The following is a 5,557-nucleotide window of genomic DNA, read 5'->3' as shown; positions in this document are numbered from 1 at the left end:
GAAAAACATTAGACAGACAGACCAAACACACAGGTAAACCGAGAGAGAAGGGACTGAGAAGAGGGATAAAATGGCCCTTTAATCAGTCATTACTTAACTTAGAAGCTTATTCAGGTATAACTTACCCTTTTATATTTGTTTATACACTGTTTTGTACTCACTTTTGTATTGTCTATATAACCTTAATGCTGAAAAATTTGGCGACACAATTTTTGTAACTATTGTTTTGTTGATACTTCGATTACTTTTTCTTTTTGTTAGGTACGATGTACGAGAAGGTCAGATTGTGGCTCTTCAAGAGCTGGGTTTCAGCTGGACGTCAATTGCTGCTTTATTTGGAATGAGCACACGGAGCCTTTATAATCACAGACAAAGATTTGGTCTACTTTCAAGACATCCATTTTGTAGTATAAGTAATGAAGAATTAGATTCACTAATACTACAGGTGCTGTCCTCAACACCAAATGTAGGACAAACGTACATTCAAGGAAGCCTTCAGAGTAGAGGTCTAAGAATCCAAAGAAGAAGAATACGAGAGAGGCTCAGAATTATTGATCCAATTGGAAGAGCAATAAGGCGCAGACAAACAATTCGTCGGAGGATTTACAACATTTCTTCACCAAACCAACTATGGTGGGTATGCTACACAAATGCAGCTTTGCTAATACATCAGCTGACACTTGTGTTCATTGACCTACTACACTGTTTGACCTAAATATATCAAACCAACTGTAAATTAATCAAAATATTATTCCCTATAATGCACAAGGGTTCTTTTTTGTCAGATTATTAATATGGTATTTTTAATAAATTATATATAAATCCATTAAACAACTTAAACTATTATTCCCTGTTAAATCCATTTAATAGGGAATATAGGTCAAGTTTATTTATATAGCACCTTAAAACAACATGAACGCTGACCAAAGTGCAGCACAACTGACATAACAAATATGCAATACACATCCATTAAAATATAACACCGTTTGACCAAAAGGTATTAAACCAACTGTAAATGACTAATTTATTTAATTGATACCGTAAGGTCAAATGGTGTTGTAGTTTAATGGATTTAAATGGGTTCAGTATTGTATATAAAAAATACCAGATTACTAATCTGAAAAAGATTCCTTGTGCAGTATAGGGAATACTATTCTGATTAATTTAGTTGGTTTGATACCTTTAGGTCAAACGGTGTAGTGTAATGGATTTACAGTATTGAATACATTTAAAGTTCCACAATTGTTATAAAACGTATGAATTGCCGATGACAAAAACCTTGTGCAATAGATATTTTTCATACATTTGTATCAGGCAAAACATTAAGACAGGTGAAGTGAATAACACTGATTATCTCTTCATCACGGCTCCTGTTAGGCAGGGCAGCAAGTGAACATTTTGTCCTCAAAGTTGATGTGTTAGAAGCAGGAAAAATGATAGAAAGATGTATGATCGAGTGAAGTCCATGCCTCAACGGGTCAGGGCTGATTTGGAAGCAAAAGGGGGACCAACACAATATTAGGTCAAAATGTATTGCCTGATCAGTGTATATATATATATAAAGCCAAAGTGTCTTGTGCTATGCAAAGATAATTTATTTATATCCAAGTTTGGGATCAAAACATGAAATGGGCAGAGTATCATAGTCATGAAACCGAATGTCTAGCGAATATCAAGGGTTAAACTAACTTTATCTTTTCCATAGGCACATTGACGGTAATCATAAATTGGCCAGTTGGAAATTCTATTACCATGGATGTGTGGATGGATTCAGTCGGTGCATTATATACTTAAAATGTTGCACCAACAACAAAGCTGAGACTGTCTTCAGACTGTTTCAGGAGGGGTTGAACAGCTTTGGCCTTCCTTGTCGTGTCCGATCTGATGCTGGACGTGAAAATACAGAGGTTTGTTGTAGCTTAATTTTATTTATCTCTGTAGAGCGAAATCAGAATTCCAGCTATAGCTGGAAAACAGCACATCTGGTCACCAGTTTGTATTAGGTGAAAAAAAGAAGTGGAAAAACACCTTTAAAAGGACTGACAGATTTCACAGTAAGATAACCAGATAGATCAGAGACAAACTGAAATACAGTTAGAAAAAGATAGATGATTGATAAAAGCTTTTGTAAATTGATTTTGTGTTCTCCATCAAAATTGTATGTAAAATATTGTTTCTTGCAGGTTGCAAGGTTCATGATCCAGCAAAGAGGCCCTGGAAGGGGAAGTTTTATTGTTGGTAGGAGCGTACATAACCAACGCATCGAGAGACTTTGGGCTGAACTGAACAGAGTTCTGACTTATCACTACAAAGATCTGTTTCAGTTTTTGGAGCAACATTCACTGCTTGATTCCACTTCTGCTGTAGATATACATGCTTTGCATTACGTATATCTACCCAAAATAAACAAAGCAGTGAATGAGTTCGTCAATCAGTGGAATCACCATTCACTCAGAACAGAGCGAAACTGGACACCACTTCAGCTGTGGACATCTGGTGTCTTTCAGCACACTGCATGTTCATGCCACAACCCACTGGATGACTACGAGAGCATCTTGGAAGAGCCGTTCTCAAATTCCAGTCCAGGTGATGATCACAGATCTGACAGTACACTAACACTGACAGGTGACCAAGAAGCCTACTTAAGAGAGAGGGTTGATCCGATGGAAGATGATGGCAACTATGGTGTTGAGCAGTACATCTCGGTTAAAGCATACTTGCGAATGCTGTTCATTTGAGTTTCTAGAAATAGAGATACAGTGTTTGATTTATTTACTTTAGCTAAAAGTTTTGTAATCTGGAGCAGTAAGTGAAAAGAAAATGCTTGTCAATTATGAGTGACAATAAATAAAATGCCTATCTGCTACCAAAAACAATAGATTCCAATGCTGATGAACATTTGCTTTAATGAAAAACAACTGAATGTTTGTATTGACAATGCAAACAAATGTAAAATAAATTTTTCAAAAGATTGTGTTCAAAATACAGAAAAAAAAAATACCCATGTCTCAAAATGTGTAAAACACAATACCAAAATTATGGGTGTTGTACAATCTCGAAAGTCAAAACGGTTTTCTTCAAAATCGACACTATCAGTAAGATTGTAAAAAAAATATTTGAAGAACACAGAATATGTGCGGTTACATAATTTGCACAACAAACTAAGGTTCCATTCAGGCAAAACCAAAACCGGGCGAATTCCTTATACCAAAAGACATTTTCTCACAGAACGACTCGTAGGTTTTAGGGAATGTAGGGAGTCGTATTATATTCTCACAGGTGCTTGCCAGCGGAAGGGTACAATCTTGGTTGTCCTCAAGGAAGTAAATGGATGGTTCGGGGTTGAATCCAAGGGCTGGAACATAATTTGTTCCAGTAGTGAACACTAGGATATCCTCTAGCGACACACTTGCCATTGACACTGTTGAGGTAATGCACAATGTTTAAATTGTATATACGGTACATTGTTTAATGTAAATCTGAGAGTATAAAAATAAGCTAAATATATTATACATGGAATACTTACACTGGCAATCCTGCAAGAAATCTCTCCAGTAGCCTACTGTTCTGCACTCCATATTGTACCGATTGCTGCCTGGTTCAGAGAGTGTAATTTGGAACAGTTCCTCCATAAATTCTGCATTCAGGGGTTGGTCTTTCTTAACAAACAGTGCTGTCATTTGTTTGGGATGTTCTCTCAGCGCACTTAGTACTCCAAGTGCTTTAAGGCCTTCTGCAAAGCTAAATATAAACACACATTTTTTAGATACTTTTAAGAAAGTAAAAAAACACAGGATTATTTTTTGCCAAAAATAGCTAAATTAAAGTTGGAAAAAAAAAGAGAAAAAAAAAAACAAGATAACGAATGGGTGTAATATTGTCTCTGCAAGTCACATATTCAGGCTGCAAGGCAATTTGTTAAAATCATTTTCTGTTACTTTGTGATAATAGACACTTCAACTGAAACAAAAAAAATTGTTAGGGCAGAAAAACAATTAGAACTTGCTACTTTTGTTATGTTTGCTACTAATACAATCAAATGAACAAAATATTGTTTAAAAATGTATGGCTCCTTGTTTTAAACAACAGACTTTGTTAACTTACCCTAACTAAGTCTATCTTATGTAATATTTAGAAAGCCACCACTGTCATTTTCTTCTATTTCTACACCTACACCTTAACTGTTCTGGCTTGGAAAAGTTATTCATAACTCAAACTTCTTACCTGTCGTAAGCTGCCCTAGTTCGCTGCAAAACATACCACTTTGCTAGCTCCTCAGCTACCTGCTTGCAATTTCTTAAGTTTATAGCCCTGCAACATCCAGCCATGGAGAGAACACCTTGGGCCTTACCCACACTGTCACGCAATTGGGCTTCGGAATCAGCATTCATAATCTGTAGGACAAAAATGGTTTATGTAAGGCTTGTTAGCGCCAAAACAGATATTTTATTAAGGAATATTTCCAAATTATTCATGTTTTAAATAGCGCAAGTTGCATCAAGTAAGTTGTGGATAACAAACATTTTACACAAAAAAATTATAATTTGTATTTTTTCACATTGACATTAGAAAAAAGCTCATATTAATGGGGTCATGCATTGAGGAATAAAATTTTCATTGATCTTTTCACAAACTATTTTACAAGAAAAAAATAACTAATTTAAAGATTAAGTTTTACATACATTTATTGGAAAGGGTTTAAACAATGGGTTTCATGCTTGTTTAATGAAGCATAAACGATTATTCCACATGCACCTGTGGAACAGTCTTTAAGTCTCTGATCACCTGTGTGAACATGCTATAGTCCTGCTGCAGGGAGGCATGAGGACTGTAGATGTGAACAGAGCAATACATGTCCAAATGTAAGACGCCTAAGCAGTGTTACAGAGAGACAGATTGTTCTTCCAGTGCCAAACCACATGTGACCATATGTCCCCCTTCATATGTTTGAGAACTTGGAAGTGCTTTGGTGGAAGAGTGGAGTAACATCTCACAGCAAGAACTGGCAAACCTGGTTCAGTCCGTAAGGACGAGATGCACTGTAGCACTTAAAGCATCTGGTGGACACTGGACACACCATATACTGACTTCTACTTTTGATATTCAGGGACTCATTATTACAATTACATATGTCAATGTCTGTGAAATTTATTCAGCTTATTTCTCAGTTGTTGAATCTTTTTGTGTATATACTATTTTCAAATATATAGACGTTAAGAATTTTGATGGACAAAAAGCAGTTCAAAGTGAGAGGATGTGACACACACACACACACACACACACACACACACACACACGTTACTCACTTCTGTAATCTGCGATCTTATTTCATCATCTGCAACATCATTCACTGACACATGTACAGCTTCTGGACCATGAATCAGTGCATCAACACACAGTCGTGACATGAAGTGTGGGGGGGGGGGCCTTCATGGACAATTGACATAGCAGCCAACTGTCCTGCCCTCATATAGCTGCCATTATTTAGAGCTGTGAAAAAATAAAGAGAGACATGAAAAAAAGCTTTTAAAAAAATGCAATTACTAACTGAAATAAT

The 5,557-nt window shown here is 36.2% G+C and overlaps 1 protein-coding gene across 1 annotated transcript in view; it reads right to left on the bottom strand.

Moving 5' to 3' along the window:
- The window catches only part of LOC307127066 (uncharacterized protein), a 290,663-nt gene that overhangs the window by 194,873 nt on the left and 90,233 nt on the right, over window positions 1–5,557 (bottom strand). The gene's annotated exons all lie outside the window — the stretch shown is intronic.

The sequence above is a fragment of the Gobio gobio genome, assembly GCF_949357685.1.
Source record: "Gobio gobio genome assembly, chromosome: 5".
Classification (NCBI taxonomy): domain Eukaryota; kingdom Metazoa; phylum Chordata; class Actinopteri; order Cypriniformes; family Gobionidae; genus Gobio; species Gobio gobio.
Note: the sequence above shows the minus strand (reverse complement) of the source record. Positions and strands in the feature narration are given on the sequence as shown.